The sequence below is a fragment of the Nipponia nippon genome, unplaced genomic scaffold (assembly GCF_047370975.1).
Source record: "Nipponia nippon isolate SJK-2023a ecotype South Korea unplaced genomic scaffold, ASM4737097v1 scaffold_1, whole genome shotgun sequence".
Classification (NCBI taxonomy): domain Eukaryota; kingdom Metazoa; phylum Chordata; class Aves; order Pelecaniformes; family Threskiornithidae; genus Nipponia; species Nipponia nippon.
Genome location: NW_028262290.1, coordinates 157,885,160 through 157,903,395, shown reverse-complemented (window position 1 = coordinate 157,903,395; position 18,236 = coordinate 157,885,160).

The following is an 18,236-nucleotide window of genomic DNA, read 5'->3' as shown; positions in this document are numbered from 1 at the left end:
CAACTTATCTTCCATGATGGATATGAGGATTTAGAAAAAAAAAAAAAGTGTCTCTAATCATCTGTAGCAATTCAGATGACTCCCTTCTTGGGAAGAACACCTACTTCAACTTAAAACAATGCAAAAATGATACAAGTTAAAATGCTGATGGAGTAGCAAAAGCAGACTGGACGCCTGGTCAAACCAAAATAACTGAAAGAATTGCAGGATTATTGGATGCTGGATGACTGTTGTCTTTGTCTGAGAGCTCTGGAACGGAGATCCATGAATATGGGCTCTCCACTGGTGAGCTGGTGTGAGGCTGATTCAGCCCTCACATTTCCAGTCAAGTGTCACTGCTCTGCGACACACTGCTGGAGAATAATAATTAATATGCAGCAGAGAAATTGCTTTATTATACGATGTATTATAATATGCTGTAAAGACATGTAAAAAAATAATTTTAAAATACTTAAAAGATGATGCTAGCTTGTTGTGGCCTGTTGCAAAGCCGTTATAAATTGGAGTACTTACAATAGTTCATGCATGTCTCTGCATGTTAGAATAGCACATCAGAGAATTTATTTATCAGGAAAAAAAACAAACTCTGCTAAGTCATTTAGTTCTTATAAAGGTTACCGTCATTTACAATTTTGCCAGATTTTGTAAGGCACAATACCAGATTGTCACATGGGAAAGGCTTGCAGATTCAAGTCCTTATTCTTCCCTCTAGCGAGTGCTGGAACCAGCACATTTGGGACACAGGGGTTACGTCAAAGCCTTCCAACTCTTTGAAGGATAATTACCATACCTGCATAATCACATGGTCTACCTTCTATGCATTCATGTTAAGGAGAGGACATTAATCTAACAAACGCCCAGCGGCTGACATTTTTTTTATATATATCTAATAGTTCTCTATAAGATATAGCACTCCACCTAACAGCTGCAGAAAACTCCTTGCCACATTCCCAATCCCTCTGTGGAAAGGGCTGCATAATACTTTTCAGACCTGTCATATTAGATAGGAGTGTTCTGCTGCAGGATATGATGTTGTTGATTGTCACTTTCTATTGTTTCAGTAGACAATCTAGACCACTAGTTTATTATAGGTTATATAAGAACTACAAAAGGTAGCCAAGAAACAATAACCTAATAGAATGATTTATACTCCAAAATGTTTGAGAGTACTTGTAAATATGTCTAGAGGTCATCTAAAACAGCTGTCTGATTCAAGGGGATGGTATGTGCTGACATTTATGGTCTATGCAAGACTCTCTTCAGCAAACAAACCACAAAGACAACAGTGGATATAGGAATACCTGCAGCTTTTGGTGTAGTAGACTTAGAGGAGCTATTTCTTTTTTCAGCATCTGGTTCAGTATCCAAAGAGAATATAGTGCCATGAATCACCAATGTTCCTCTCTTCAGTGTCTGTATAAAGATTTGATTGATGGGCAGGGAAATAATCAAATCAAATGGCACATACCAGCTGGCCCTTTCCCGACAGTTGTCCCTTTTTTGTCAGTCCAAGTTTTCAAAGCTGGAATCATATGGAAATCTCAGCAATGTCTGGATATCCAAAGCAGCATGGTGAGCCTTGCACTCTCTTTCTGTCCAATACACTAATGGCCAAGACGCTGCGACCTCTCAGATGAGTTGCAGACACTTATCGCTGCCATTTGTGCCCTTGGCTCCTTCCATCTGGATTACCAAGGTCTACTCTGCTTTGGCCCTTAGGACTCTACACCTGCTTTCAATCTCTTTCTGGGTGTAATTCCAAATATAAGCTTTTACCTCTAAACTCTTCACCTGCCTTGTGTATTAGATCCTTTATAGTGCTGAGCTGCCAGGCTGTTGAGCTTTGGACACTAGAAGCAGGAGTCCACAGAGTGCAACTCCAAGCGTGCCCACATAACCCCAGAAAATGGTGGGATAAGAGAAGTGTTTTGATGGAGGGAGCAGGAAAATTACAGTGTATAAACAGATAAATACAAGACACAATTCTTGGTCTGCTACCAAAATCAATAGCCATATATAGCTGGACTGGGATCAATTTATGTTCCCATGTTTCAGAGACCTATTGACAAAGCCCATGTTATTGTAATACTGTGTTTTATTAACCTATGTCCAGAGAAGCTTATACTTCATTAAAAAGCCATTGTCAAACAGATTCTATAAATGGATAATACCCCAATAAATTTTATTACTTACTGTAAAATCAGTAACATAAACAAAGCACATTAAGCAAGTCCTTTTACCTACAGAAAACATATCACAACTATTTTCCTCCAAGATCTAATTAGATTAAGATTTCATTTTCAAAACAGAAGAAAATAAGCCTTTTACCTGGGGGAGATCTGGCTATAAGTCAGCAACATACTTGTGTTCTTTGTTTGGTATTTTTGTTTATTTGCTTTTTGTTTTATCAAATGGCAAATTTGCCCAGGTAATAAACAAAAGGAGCACACTAGTGATAGCACCTACTTAAAAGTAAAAACTCAGCTACGCATGAAAACATCAAAAGATCAATTGTTTGCATTTTTTAAAACAACTATATGGTTTTCTTTAATGTTTCATACTACACAAATATTTTTACAAACATGCTTGCATATATGCATACAAATGTTAAGGAGCCATAGATCCTAGTGTCAGCCTCCTCATTTCATATACTTATGACTATGACACCTAAATAACTTCTAAACTTAAATCCAGCCTATGCAATTCTCGAAATGGCATTTCGATTTGGGGAAATACTGCCTTGGATTAGTGCTGCAATGGAGGCATGAAGTTGCATAAGCTCTTTGAGATTCAATTTGTTATCTTTAAAATGGGAGATTAATTACCTCCAGCTGCTGAGCATATTACTGATGTAAGAGATCACAAGTCCACTGAAACCAAGGAGAGTCTCCGCTGCGTTTGGCAGGGCTTGGGCCCTCATTGTTTAAGCAGGACAAGAAATGGAATTTCCCTGGCAATTAATATGCTGCCACTGCAGCAACAGACTGACATGACAGGGTGAAGGATCTTGGTATGAGTCTGATCCAAAGACAATATCTGGCTCCACACTCTGGGCTACATGGTGAAAGTAGTGATTGACTTTGTGTCGTTTCTGGGAGTCTATCATCCATGGCCCTAATTAACAGACTCTTGGAAATCTGTGCATGCTACCGACAGGGCAGTCTCTGCCTGTGCCTGCATTTCTCCCTCAAAGGGGCTATAAGGCTAAACTCTCTGGTTGCCCATTTCTATGAATGGGCCAATTGCAATGTGTCACTTGAGCACATTTGAGTGGCTGCTTTAACCTTTTCTGTGAAGAGGAAGACACTCAGCCAGCCTTAACATGAGAAAGACGCAATAAGGAACCACATGTCTTCTGGTGGGAGTCATCCTTCATGTCTGTATGTCCAGGCATCAGCCTACCTTGTGGCTTTGTAGCTCATCACTGAGTCTGCACTTATACAACTTGATGAGAGCCTTTATGAGCCAGAGTGCATCTCCTCCCTGCAGCCTCAGTCGCAAGTTACCTTGCATCTCACCAAGCCACACCATGGGAAGAGCCAAGGTGGAGTGGTCAGCACCATCTGTCGAAATATGCTTATAACACTCTCAGATGTGTCAAATTCAGATCCAGTGCGCCTAACTCATTTTTACTGAGGTCCTTTAAGTGGTTCCACCAAATTCTCTTATTTTTACTGAGATAGGAGAAGAAATTTTTATTGAAGTCTGCTTAAAAGAAAGCAGCCCCTGAGCTCTGGGAGGACAAAAGTGTTGTCTTCATAGCTGGGAACTGCTTCAATGCTGTCTACCAATTCCCTATGAGATCAGTAGCGTGGTAAGCGCACAATCCCCCACAACACCGCGGGAGGGACTCACGCCTGGGACAGCAGTGAAGTACAGGCTGAGTTTACTCACAGTCCAGATTTCCCCATTACTCCCGTGTTATCATTAATATTCCAGGTCTCCTCAAAGTCAAAACACCAGAATATCTTTGTTCTCATGAGAAATCCAACAGCTCGGGGGAGAACAAACACCAGCTGGGGAGAAATCCAAACTCGAGGTGTTTAGCTGAAAATAAGCTCCCCTTTCATTTTAATTTACTCATCACGTAATTGAGGGGAAAGGGATGTGGGAAATATTGGTGAGTAAAAAGGAAGAAAGGCAAATTCTGTACTCTGTTAACTGAAGGAAAGGATGATACGAAGGGGCAAAATTTCCCTGCACTACAGCTGGTAGGGGAAAAAAGAGTTCCTCTCTACAGAATATTTAGGGGAAAAAATCCTTTCTTACCTTTCAGAAGGAGGTAATGTTCTGAAGTGTTTTTAAATAAAAATATTTTATTTTTGGACTCCAGATTTTAGATTGAGAAGAGGACGAAGTGATGGAGTGAGTGAGATTGAAGAAACCCCTGTTAATGCTCCAGACTTCCTAAAAGTAAAAGTGACAGAACACCCTTGTTCTTATGACAAACCTAACGGGTGATAGGAGAGGACATTTCAACAGAAAATAAATCAACCAACCGTAAGATAATATTGTATGGCGATGGATTCTCCCCTCAGGACACTACACAGTGAAGAACTTAGCACCATGGTTAATGCTTGCTGGAGATGTGTTAAAGCAGCGGTCCAAACCTCACAAAAAAAAAAAAAAAAAAAAAGGAAGAGTGGTTCTGGAGCAGTTCTCTGCTACTTCAGTTTTTCTCTTTATCTGACCCAAAACAGAATCCAGGCTTTGTAAAATCACTATCTATACTGAGCTCTGGATTTCAGAGTTCCAGAGCAACTCCTCCATCGATTCCCATTTCCATCAGACTCGGGCATTTCTCTAAAACCATGTACTACTACACAGGTACCCTGCAGTCTCAGCTTTCCCACAGTACTGTACTTCAGGCTGTGAATCACACCTGCTACCATAGTCTCACTAAAGACAGGTATCAACCCATAATGTGAATTGGTCTTTTGCTTTTCTTAAAAGCAAGCATAAAATTAACATTTGAAAATTGACTATAGTGTATTTGTAGTGTTGCATAGTGCCGTTTCTGCTTTTGCTATTGCTTTGTATCAATCAGCACCGTTCCACAGACTCACACAGCATATGACCTCCCTTGCATTTAGCTTTCCGAGGGAGAGGAGCCGGCATCACACAGCGGGGCTGGAAGGAGCCCTATGACATCACCGGCACTATCTTTCTTCCCCAAGGTATCAAAAGAAGTAATTTAAGGGCACTCTGATAGATCAGAGATAGCCACCCAATTTGTTTGGAGAAAGTATATGAAAGCTTTCCTACTTCAGAAGACCAAAGAACCAGGCTAAACCTTTCAGAGTGATAGTCTTATTTCCTGGCACTTCCTTTTCTTACTCATACTGTAAAACACAAGAAGACCCTTTTTCACGTGACTTTTGGTCTCAGGTTTATCAGGGAATCGTGTAAGAAAGAGAGGCATTGAAACATTTCAAACTTACAGAAACTATCTGTGCAAGACTGAACTTAAGCAAAGATGAAAAATCAAAAGTGGGCAGTTGTGTTCTTGTTTATCCCAATCTCACCCCACCCACATGGTAGCAAAATAGGCACCATGCCGAAACTTTGTGGCAAGAGGCTATTGTGTGGGCTTAGAATAATTTAAGAATTGATTGTCAGCCTGTTTCTTGGCTTCCAGCTATGAAGTAATGCTCTAACCAGAGTGCGGTACGCTGAAGGACTCATTGCAGACTTTAAAGCCGTCTCATTTTCAATTATGAATATTAAAAAGAAATGCTCTGAGTGACTCCTGTCTTATAATTAATACTCCAGGTTTTGGTTTGGTTTGTTGGTTTTTTGAGGTCTATTTTTAAAGACACTTTCATAACTTATTCCTGAGTTAGATCCCAAAACCAAACACTGTTCCTGTTTATATCAGTGGGGAAATTCCCAGTGAAAAAACTAATCAGACCCAAGTTAATGAAAACAACACCCCCATTTAAAACAAAACCTTAGCCTTAAACAATCTTCTAGCATTGCCTACTTGTGTACATCCAAGACAAAATTTTATAGCCTGCATGTTCCAACCTTAAAAAAAAAAATCCTGATTATTTATTTATGCCCTTTTTGTTTAAGAAGTTAAATCCCCAGAGCATCTCAATTTAGATCAAAAGCAAGCTACCAAACTTCACCTGGCACACCTGTGCCGTGTGATTTCTTAATTACCTGCCTAGCATTCCCAGAGCTACGAGGCAGAGATGCAGGACTCGTTTAGCACATATTCAGATCTCTGAAATGCACCTCGTGCAGCAGAGCCTTTCCAGAATGCCCGAGGTGGTAACCAGCGCTAAACGATCCTGCATCTCCACAGACACTTGCCTTTCAGCAAATTGCTTTCTCACAGGTTTCAGAAGGCAGGGAGCTATCGTGGGGTGAGAAATCTGGGGAAAGGGATGTATTTATTTACGAGTTTCTTGATGAAGGTTTTCCCTTGTCTAGCAGATGACACAGAGTAGCCATATGCCAGTAGACTTGAGCCTCGTTCCACCAAGACCAATGAGTAAGACTAGGCCTGTTAACTGTGCTAGCTACAGGTTGTTATTACTCACGCTTGCTACGCAACTGCCTAGGGACCAGGGGAGAGTATGGCCATCTATGTTAGACACCAGACAAGCCTTCAGTTGGCAGTCCTCAGCATGGAGAGCACCCAACCCAAAGAGACATAGCCAAAGCAGGAGACTGTGGTATGACAAGGACAAGGCTGATCTGAGGGAGCACACATCAAGTTTTTGCTGAGACAACTCTTCTTGTTGGCTACAGGATGCTTCTACACAGTGACGAGAAACCTAGCCTGTATGTTAGATGTGACTCCTATTTTGCTTAAATGCTGGACTGGCCATTGACATGTCCCTTGTCTAGCTGAGGAACCTGCACGCTTGGTCGCAGATGGGCTCAAACTCACCTGTAATGTTCGTTTTGCACATGCACTGACAACTATGTACATGCAGAAGATCAGTCACGTCTTCAACCTCCCTGACACTGAGCACTTGTAGCGGTATGTCCTCGTACATGCAGAGTTTTATATTTTAATAGGGGATTCACTATAATTTCTCATTTACAGTGGTTTGGATATCAATTAGGCATCAAGCATTACAGCTTCTTTGGCCCTTTGTCAACAGTGTAATTTTATTAATTGGCCAAAGCACTGACTCTGTTACCCTGCATGTAATTTAAACTGCCAAGAGCTGATGGCATCTCTGTTGGTACAGTGAAAATATACAGCTCTGGCAGGAAGCTAAAGGTAAGCATCAGCATTAATAGTTTATGTGTCTCCATAACACACAGAAGCCCCAGTACCATCAGGATTCTTTACATGTAAGAGATGAGACAGATGACTTGAACGATACACAAGCTAAATAGATGCAATAAGTGGGACAGCAGCCTTTCATTTACAGGCAGGTCATTCATTGTGACCCACCATTAATGGAGACAAAAAACATTAAATTTTATTATAGAAATGTGTGTCTTTTTATGAAAGATTTCACGATAAAACATTTTTAGTTATTATTTACTTCAAAATTCAATTTTTGGTTAAGAAACATTTTCATTGCCAAGAAAATTCTCAAAAATTGCCAAGTCCCAGCTGGGATCAAAGACACACTGAGAAGACTCTGTCCAGGACCTGTTTCAAGCAAAAAGAAGTCTCCAGTGGCAACACCCTCTTGACATGACTACAGGAGTACATGAGCCAGTACATTTTAATTTGTAAAGTCCTCAGTACATAAAAATGTCAAATAATTTTGCAAGGGAGATTGCAGGGCCTGTTACAGTTAATAAACCCAAGGAGAGGTTCAGACATATGGAGATTTGGTTAATCAAGAAACTACTAAGTATTCTACATTTAATTTTAGAACTTTAATATACTCTTGAAGACTCAACCAACAAGACCCATCATTGTGCTTTGAAATCACAGTATTTTTTAGAAATACTATGAAAAATCCTAGGTATGGAGATATGTTTTAAAAGCTACACTTCATAGCAAGGCACTTCCCAGCTTCCTCCATGCAATAAAAAAATAATCTGAGTTATCAACAAGAAATCTATCTGCTAAAAGTTAATGAGGAACATCTGTTGGTCTACTGGGAGAGACGGTGCAAAAATGGGTGGGAATTTCCAGCTTTAACTATGCTGCCACTCCCACAATATTCAAGTCAACAGAAAAACCTGTCAGCAGGAGGTCAAAGTCATTAGCAGATTTTTTTCATCTACAGAGAGATAGATCTGATATCCATAATTTCACAGACATTATTTAGGATTTTCCAAAGTTCTCACATTAAGCTAATTTCTCATACAGAGCCTACCTATCTTTTGGAGGTATGTTTTAAGGCTTGTAAAACCACAATGTACCCAGGACTATAAGTGAGCAAGGGCTCAGATTCACAAAGTAATTCAGTTTAAAAATCCTCTTAAAATCAGCCAAGCCAAAACAATTGGCAATGATGTCCCATAGGTTCATGATCCCAAGCCTGTTGCAAGGCACATTATCTTAGGTAACACTCTTTCAAAGTGGGAAAAGTCCTCATATTTGCCACTGGCTAAGGCTGTACACAAAAGCCATTATTGCTGCTTAACTGGTGCATGGTGGTTTGTTAGATTACCGTAATTTCATTGTGACTCTAAGAAGTCATGATCTAAGGCAGTTAAATTTCTAGATGAATGATAATGCAAAATGCTTCCAGCATACAAAGACAGTCAACAGGTGGTTTAATGTGAAGTTCTGCAAATACCTTCAGAAAGTCTGACCTGAAAGACACTGCAGAGAAAGTGTTTTAATGAGTGAAGATGAGAAATGCTGATATACAGGTTTTCATGATCTTAATAATTTTGAGCAATTTAAAAGCTTTTTTTATCCACAGTTTATAAAAAATTTAGCTCTTCCAACCTGTAAACATAGTTTTCATCTCAGTTTTAAGTAGTATTGACTATAGTGTGATTAAGACTAAAATGAGGAAAAATCCATTACTAGCCTTACAGTTTTCTTTCTTGCCAAACTACTTATTCAGGAAACAAATAGCATCAGCAGATACTATTTACAGGCATGACAATAGATTTTCCTAGCTCGGGGATGACTGCTGAAGTTTACATCTGTAAAGACTAGTCTAGGTTTAAAAACCATCTTGAAAATGTTTATGGGATTCAAATAAACAACTGTAGGGATTTTCTAAGCAGACATATCATTCTTATTCATGAACATTTTTGCATAAATATCATCTGTCATCATTGGCTGATATCCCTACCTATCAGTTATGGACATTCCACATTTGCTATCATCCTGTATTTCTGTGAATTCAGACCATCATAAAACCAGATAAATGTGAAAGTGAATTAGGCATAATGCATATGAGTTTCACAGGCATTGCTGGTAGCACCAACAATTATTGAGAATCAATTACTTGTTTCTTCCCATTTTAGTCTCCCACTGTTGCAAAACTTCAGATGACTAGGCTGAACTCTGACATGTCAGACACCTGTCTGAACTTGAAAAGTCTTCTTTGAAAATTTCAACCAAAACAGTTCAGCTATTTCCAAGAACAAGACCATGGAAAAATACCTGCCTGGTCCATGTTAAAACTCTGTGACAGGCCCTTTTTTTAAGAACTTTAATGCCTGTATGCTTTGGAAAAGATACTTGAATTTTGGCATTAAGATGTGGCTTGTCCCTGAAACACAACCTTTATATCTTCTGTACAAATCTACGCCAAGGAACAATTACAACCATTAGAAAAATGCCGGTCACACAGGAAGAGTGGACACTTCTGAGACCTCAGTCATTCCCTGAAGTTACATCCACAACACCAAATGATTCCAGCTGGAGCTAAAGAGATCTGACACTGTGTTGCTGCTCTGGGCAACTACAAGCTATTTCCAGTCATTTTGGGGTACTCAAGATGCAAAAGGAAAGTTACCCATGCATTCAGCCTCCCTGGTGGAGATTATGGAAATAGGCCTCTGAGTTGGAAGTGGGGGAGGAACAGGGAGAATATAGGGGCCAGTGAAGAAAACTAAACTGAGGAACAGGCTGGAAACCTAAGGGCAGCCTGACGTTTGTTTGGCGTGATGGAGAACATGGGGAGGCTAAAGCTTAATGCCAGTTGTGTGGGAGGAAGCACAGTGTGGGGAGCCAGTGAGAAAGGGGACCTTGAATTAGGTATGGCTGGGAAAGACTATTAAAACTGTGAAGATCTGAGGAAGGACTGAAGATGACTGAGCAAGAAGGCTGAGACTTTCCCAGAAACAGAGAAATCTGAAGGAAGCTGGATGTGGCTGGGCAAAGAGGTTAGGAGTGGTTAAGTGTTCCTGTCCCAGTCTTGTTTGGATAGGCACAGTAAAAGTGGTTGCATCTAGAAAACTAGGACAACATCAAACTGCTCTCCTGAATCTGGAGTGGAAAACACAGTTTTGGGGCTCTTCCCATCCCCTGCTGCCCTGAAATACCTGCGAGATCCACTAACAACTTGTCCAGCCTGCCTCATAGAAAACAAGCCTCTTAGTGTTTTCAGCAGGACACATGTAACCAGTGATTATTAATGTTGCTACTCTATTAACTGAAGTAACAGGTTTGAGTGGCCAACACAGACTGCAGCCCCGCTGGCTTTCCTGGGAGTCACTGTGATCCTGCATAATGAAATGCCTATTTTGGCAGTCTACTTTTTTGGTTTTTTTTAGACTATGGGAAATTACACACCTCAAACTGTGTTAAAAGAACCTTGCAGTTGCCATCAGATGTGAGGAAGTGCCAGAATCAAATCACCTTTCCAGCCTCGATTCTATCTCCTTTTGCATAGGCATTATCTTTAATAGCATGATCACATACTTCTCCCTCCTGCAGGGCACAAAATGGATGGCACCGATGGTAGGTCGGAGGATATAACAAAGGGAGACTGCTGCCTGTAGGATATGGATTTCAAAAGCCACATGGCTTATAATAGCAAAAAAAAAAAAAAAGAGGATTCAGGTGCAGTAATAAGAGATGCACTGCGGCATGGCCATTCCCCAGGTATGACCTGGAGTGCGGGTATCGCATCGGGGAGGGTGGTTACAGCTCACAGCTTCTCTCACTAAATCTGCTCCTAGGGCTTACCAGAAGAGGGAGGAAGGTTTCACCATTGTCCTTGAGAGTTGGTGGTATTTCTGCTGTTCAGCTCTTATGCAAAGCTAGGCAAGCAATTTAAACCAGCTCCTTCTCTCACAGTTATAAATTGTACAGCTTCATTTTCTGGGTCCCTGACTAGATACTGTGGGGTGTCTGAGCTGCAGAAATGCTGAGCACTCACAGTCAACTGTCACATAAAATACGGCTCTGTGCTGTGCAAAGTCAAACCGTAACTAGCAGAAACTGGGCACTCAAATTCAGCAAACATTTCTGGCCTGTCACCATGTCCCACCTGTGGAGTCAGGTTAATGCCATATCTCATCTGTTGGGCTGCTGTGAAAATAAATCCATTATTTTCTGTGAAACTCCCAGACAGCAGAGAGCTGAAAGCTGTAGGAAAGCCTAGGGAAAAATAATAATGCTGAATTCAGAACAGGAACTGGCAGGAGGGAGCAAGAGAAGACTTGAGGTCACACGATGAATAGTGAAAAGAAAATGAAATACTACTTACTCATTAAGGGAACACGGGCCAATCTGTGCACTGACGGAGGAAGGGAAGCAGCAGAGGGACCAGTGTAGATCTGCAATTAAGAACTACGACCCACTCATTATGCCCAAAGTAACCAAATTAAGATTGCAAAGGTAACCTTAATTCTGCTATTCCTTGACTTCCGTGGCTTGACTTCACAGATTAGCTAATACACTTCTGATGAAGACTGCATTTGGGGTTTCATTTGTCTGTGTGCATTAACCACAACAATAATTTAAAGAATTTAACATTTGAAAGTCACTGAAATATATCATTAGAACAATTGGCATGAATTATGCTACAAAAGATATAAATTCTCTGAATCTAGCCCTCAATGAGCAATTGTAGTTAAAACTTTTCCTTATTCTTCCTAATAGTGCAGCTCGCATTGTCACATGGGACACTTGAGGAATGGGATTTAAGTTAAAAGGAACCAGCTTTTGATTCTAAGTTAACATCATCTGTGCCTAGGAAGAATGTGCAAAACTCCAGAAAGAAAGTTTTGATTTGATTAAGAAAATCAGTACCTATAATAATTAGAGAGAATTATAACTTCACATCCAAATCTAGGTTTAAAAAGTTGAGTAGATTAACAGATTTATTGCTTTTCCTGTTTTCTATTTTTGCAGCAAATATCTATATTATTACATTCCTTGCAGCTACTTTTGGCATCTAGCTTGTTAGTACACGACTTTAACTGTAGCTCCCATTGAAAGCAGTATTTTTTCAGGATTTTTTTGTCACATCATTAATAACTTCATTCAAAGATCATACATCTTTACTTCAAATAAAGCATTCAACCATACAGTAAACATCTTGTTGACCTCACTTACAAACAACCATTGACAGCCAGCAAAAGACTGAATGATTGCATAGCACCTGCCCTAACCTTCAAGAATATTTAGTTATATTTCATACGCTATCAATTTTAACTCTTTTCCTATACGCAGAGCCTAGCAGTAGTGGTTTTTTGCAGACCTGTTAGATGTCATTAGCCTTTGGTAATCAGATTTGATTTGGCTTTTACACATTTCTCTAATTCTCTTTACAAGGAAACAAAATCTGATCCTTCATAAAACTTCAGCTGTTAGGATGAAACTGCATCTGCCATAAGAGGAAATTAATAGCAAATGTTTATCCAGCCTACTGGTGAGTCTGTGGTGGTTTCCCCGCCTGCAGCCAGTCCTTAAAGGATTTCAGTTTTTATGGCCTGTGACTGTTAAATCTTGGCTCTTCAGATAATATATACATATTAAGCATGTGTATTCCCTTAGCCTACTTCAGTTATTAGGTTATAAGATGTACCTTAACCCTCTTTGACCATGGTCAGACCTCCACTGAAGAAATGCTGGTGACAGCTTAAGCTGTTACTAGCTCTTTGGCTGCTTGTTCCTACTTTGCTCACCATTACTACCTCCTGAACAACTCCTGCAAGACAGATTGGATGATTAGTTTGAAATGAATGAGGGGGAAGCGTCTTCTGTAACTTCAGACAGTTGAGAACTGCACATCAGGAGGTTCACATTAGGTTCCTCCAAAACTCTTCAGAGCTAGAGTTGGGGTTGATGAAGTCCATTCCTGATGTCTCATTCCAGCCTTGGAGGAACCTCATTTTGAGGTCCTGGATCCTTTGAGTCAAATCTAGCACAAAAAAAGCATGGCACACAAATCCACCCATTACTTTTTAAACTCTAGGTGTGGGTTTGTCAACCTGAATTAGGGTTTCAGCTTTTCTTAGTGAAGTCAGTGCTAGTTTGGGGTTAAAATGAAAACAATTTGCTAAAAAGGAGATATCTGTTAGATGGTGGGATTATATCGTCCTGTATATTTTAAAAGCACAAAGCTTAATTTAGGATCTTACTCTCGACACGGTTAATGGTAATGAAAGGTGGTGAACTCAACAGAGAAATGAAATTTTAATCAGTTTTGTGTATGATATAAACACTGTTGCCTTCACATCTTCTCTGCAATAGGTTACTTCTTTTTAAGCAGAAATACTTGAATCATTAGTTAACACTCCCTTCTGCCACAATTTTTCACATCCATTAAAATGTCTAGCAACAAAGTACCTTGAAAGGATCAGCAGTGGAGCACTGATACTACCAGCAGGGTATTTTTATCCTTTGAATAAGGCAATCAAACTTCCACCCTCTTTTATCCTCTCTTACCTCTGCTCAGTTGGCATGGTTGAAATATTAGAGCCAATCTCATCAAAACAATCTGAACAGAAAGTCAGGGTCCTTTCAAAGCCCAGAAATATTACTGGAAGTACAGAAAGCTCATCTTTACAAAAATTATTAGATCTCAAGTTTGCTTCCTGCAAAAAGGTTAAAGGGCCTACATCCAATTAATAGTATGTATCTACTTCAGTCCAAGACATAATTTAGTTGTGACTATACTTTATTGTACCCCAGCCACTTTTAGACTGTAACTACTGTGGCTGTGTTTTTATTTTATCCTAAGTATGTCTTTGGTCTAAGTGTGATTATCTTCAGGTTTATTTTGGAGCTTCTTAAATAAACTCTGCAAAAGCAGTGCTTGAACTGCCACACATATGAATATTTGTGGGTTTTATTGTTATGTGAGATGTGCATTTAGAAACAGGAACAGACTTTCAAAATAGCTTTCATTGATTTAAGAACAAATTTGAAAACATAGCTGCCTCAGCTATAGAGTTTGTCTTCCCTTTCTTGAATTATTTTTTTTTATAGCAAACAATATCATGGTTGTAATTAAAGCGTCCATCAGTCCTCGGCTGCTTCTAAATGCAGGACAGGCTTCTCTTAGTGGGAGTTTCACCTTTAGCTTCATTAGGAGTAAGGACAGACCTGTAAAATGAGCTGGGGCATAAAACCTCACCTTGAAAAAAAAGGAGAGCAGATGCAGAGAAATTACAAGGCAGCTTGTTCTTTAGCACCGACAACCAACTTTCAGGACTGCAAAACACCCTCTGAGTCAGTATTTCCCATTTCCGTGTTGCTCCACGCCTGGAGGGCTGAGCAGTGTGATGGCCCATGCTGGCAGCAGAGGACAACCCCTCTAAACCCTATCTCATGGACCGAATATTGACTAATGGCACCAGGGTCCAGGGAGCTCAGCTATTCCTAGGCTTCACTCACCCCTTCATCCAGGTGGGAAGGAATAAGTGATGCTAACTCAGAGCCAGAGTCGGGATAGTTTGCGTGAATGGAATGAGGGTGGCTTGGCTTTGACTCCCCTTCTCATCCAAAGGGACTCGCACAAAGGGGTTTATGCCCCTGAGCTTCAGCTCCCATCCTAAACAAGTCCCAGACCTTTGTCCTGAATCCTTTGCTTTCCAGAGGCACATTTGCAGGCTGCAAACCCCAGGACTGGCTCCTGGAACATCCAGCTTCAATGGACCTTCAATTCCAGCAACAAACCCAGTGACATTTGGTAAACCATCAGAAAACAGTAGTGAAAGTCCAAATTCCCATCTGTTCCCACTGGTAGCTGTATTTCCAGACAGGCTATTTGTTTATTCTTTGTCATCCCTGTACAGAGGGGAGGCCAGACACAGCCTTGTTCTCACCTGCAGCCTTCAGAGCCAGGTTTGCAAACTGCCAGACCATAAGGAGGGAGGCCAAGTCATGACATTTAGATGAATGCAGAAAGCTGAGGTATTTTTCCCTTCCTACAGCAGACATGGCTTGTTGCCTAAATTCCCATGCCCTCCTCCCAGATCTTCATCCTGCCAGACTAGGGGAGAGGAAAAACAATGATCCCGGGAGCAAGCTCTTGTCCATAGAGTTACGTTTCACTCTGCCCATGCAGCTGCACAGGCCACCATGAAGTTCAATGCAATGACACAGCCCCATGGGTTGTGCATGCCAATATTCTGCATCTTTTCATATATTCTCTGTGATGTCTCAAATAAGATAACAGGGTTTGCAAAACCTACATGCATTGAAAAAACACAATATATACACCTCGCTCCTTTGATGGCTCCTCAGCTCCGACATAAAAAGCAGGGGTTCATGAACTGCGGCATTGAAAATACTGTGTGGAAAGTATACATGTTAATCTCTAAAAAAGGTGTCATAGGGAGGAATATTTTTATAACCCAAGAAAATGTAAAAGTAAGTTTAAATTTTACCACAAAGTCCACCTTGCTTATTTACTGTGCGAGGCTATCTATCGCCTCTATGTGAGCAATAAAGATAAAATGTGTTTTAAGGCAGGACTATGAAAATTACAATGTGGATACAACAGTCCCTTCCCCTTGAAGCATTCAATTTCTTCTTATCATTTCACATAAAAACTAGAAATGGGAATGTTGGAAGCAATGCAGGCTTGTAAGAGGTTGAGGCTAAAGAAAGTGGAGTTCTTTTCTCTCCCATGCTATGATTGTACCGCTTGTATTTAAGCAAATTGTTTAACAGCTCCCATTCTTCCCTGGAGACAATATGTAAATAATTATAAATCTTATTAATGCCTCTGTGAAAGTGCACTTTGTTTATCCCAAATGAACTATGTAAGTCCTGGGATTTATTGTTAATTCATGTATTATGTATATTATGTAGTTATGGTCAAGAAAAGATCAAGTCAAATTGCAATTTATGGCATGGTACTTCTCAGTCTCCATGGTCAGAAATGGTGGCTGATGGTGTCTTGGTGGGTTTTGAAGACTTTCTCTCATTTGAGGGAAGAGATGCGCCAAGTATTTATTTAAAAAAAAAATCAAAGAAAAATCAGTAAAATATAATATAACACAGTTTTATATTTTTCCAGCTTTTTTTTTACATGATTCTTGTGGAAATAGAAAAGAATGGTTATCAGTTGTGCCTATCATAGAAATTAAAAGGTAGTTGTGGTCTGTGCCATAATTGAACCTGCAACGCAGTGCCATCTGGTGCACACGCAGAGAATAGGCTGCCACACAGAAGGACGTCCAAGTTCTAAAAAATATGTGTTTCCTTTCTACAAAGTAGCACTTGCATTAGGCACTTCACTCCCTTTAATGAGATAAATCATCTCACAATACCCTTGTCAGTTAGACAAGTATCATTATCTCCTTTTGCAAATAGCTATACAGAGGCAAACAGGTAATCTGAGTTACCGAGATGACAGAGGGAATCGGTGTGGAAGTCAGGATCGGATTCAGGATCCTTGATTTATAACACTGCCCAGCAGCCACCCAGCAAGAGGGAGTGCAGGCAGGAGCGCAGGTCTCGGTGGTTCGATGTGAATACGTGAGCTGGGAAACTATTCTCGCTGCCATGAACCCTAAGGAATAAGGAGTGCTCAGCAAAATTAAGGTACGGAAATTCAAAACTGATAAGAAGAAAAGACTTTTTCACCTATTCCGCCTGTGGAACTCACTGCCAAAGGACATCCCCCAGGCTGACAACTTAGTAAAATTCATTAAACTTACAGACAGTTCTGGGGTCAGAATTTTTCAGAGCTCTTTTTTACTGACAAATCAGGAAAGGACTAATAATCCCACACTTTCAAGTTTAAAACGTTCTCTGACTTATAGAAAGCAGGATGAGCTGAGATGCTGGATAAAGCAGGTTACCCTACATCTGTAGGGAACCATCACCATCCTCTAAACCCCCTAATCCTTGTTGGACCAGTAGAAGCAAGATCCTCAGATTTGGGGGCTACAGCAATTTTCTTACTCTTACAAAAGAGGGGGTCAGCTTTCTATTCTGCCACAGATTTCCCACATGACCTCGGGCAAGACACTTAGGGTGCAATCAGACGCGCTTGCTGATCCAGTGTAACACATTGCCACCAAAGGCGACCTCCTCCTCCTTTCCCCCCCAATGCATGGCCTCAGGAGCTCTTCTCACCTTTTGGTGAGCCATTTCATCTCACCAAACTGGCAGAAATCTGCCAGGAGTCCAGAGGGCAGAAGGAATCAGAAGTGACCTTTTCAGCAGAAATGAATTTGTACATTCGAGCTACAATTTAATGACACGGGATGAGCCACTCTGCCAGCTCATTGCCACCAAAATAGAGAAGTTCCTTCTCTTCCTCAGTCAATTCCTCATCCTACCTCACTGCTCTTCTGGTGTTCACTGATCCCTTTGAGCTGGTTCAACTCACTGACCCAGCAGAAAGTAAACATCACAAGAAAACCAAAAAGACTTCTGCTAGGTTAATGAGTTTTAACTGGTTTATAGCAGAATCCAACAATACCAATGCTGGTGTCAAAGGAGTGGGAGTTTGCAGCTGGGAAAGAGAAAGAGGGAGGAAAAAGTGCAGAAGGGAAAGAAGCCAGGAGGGTGATAGGAAATCACCTCTCCTTTTGGTCAGTCATCAGCTCAGCTCAGCTGCTCACAAAAACAAGCCCAGGTTGTCATCTCACAGCTAACAATCATCAGATGGCCATGTATTATGAAAATAGGAGCATAAAAGTAATTTATATAGGGTTCCTGATTCCTTCTGTTCTCTACTTTTGACTTGTCTCATTTGTGTTCTAATTGTACCATATAAGATTTAAACATGTCAGAAAAGTGTTCTGGAAAATACAGTATCTTCCTCTCAATAGGGCTCTTATGAGGATTAATAAAGGAAACGTGTGTAGATCACTTATAAATGAAGGACTAAACCTTATTACTGCAATGACACATAACCAAATTCAGGTCTATT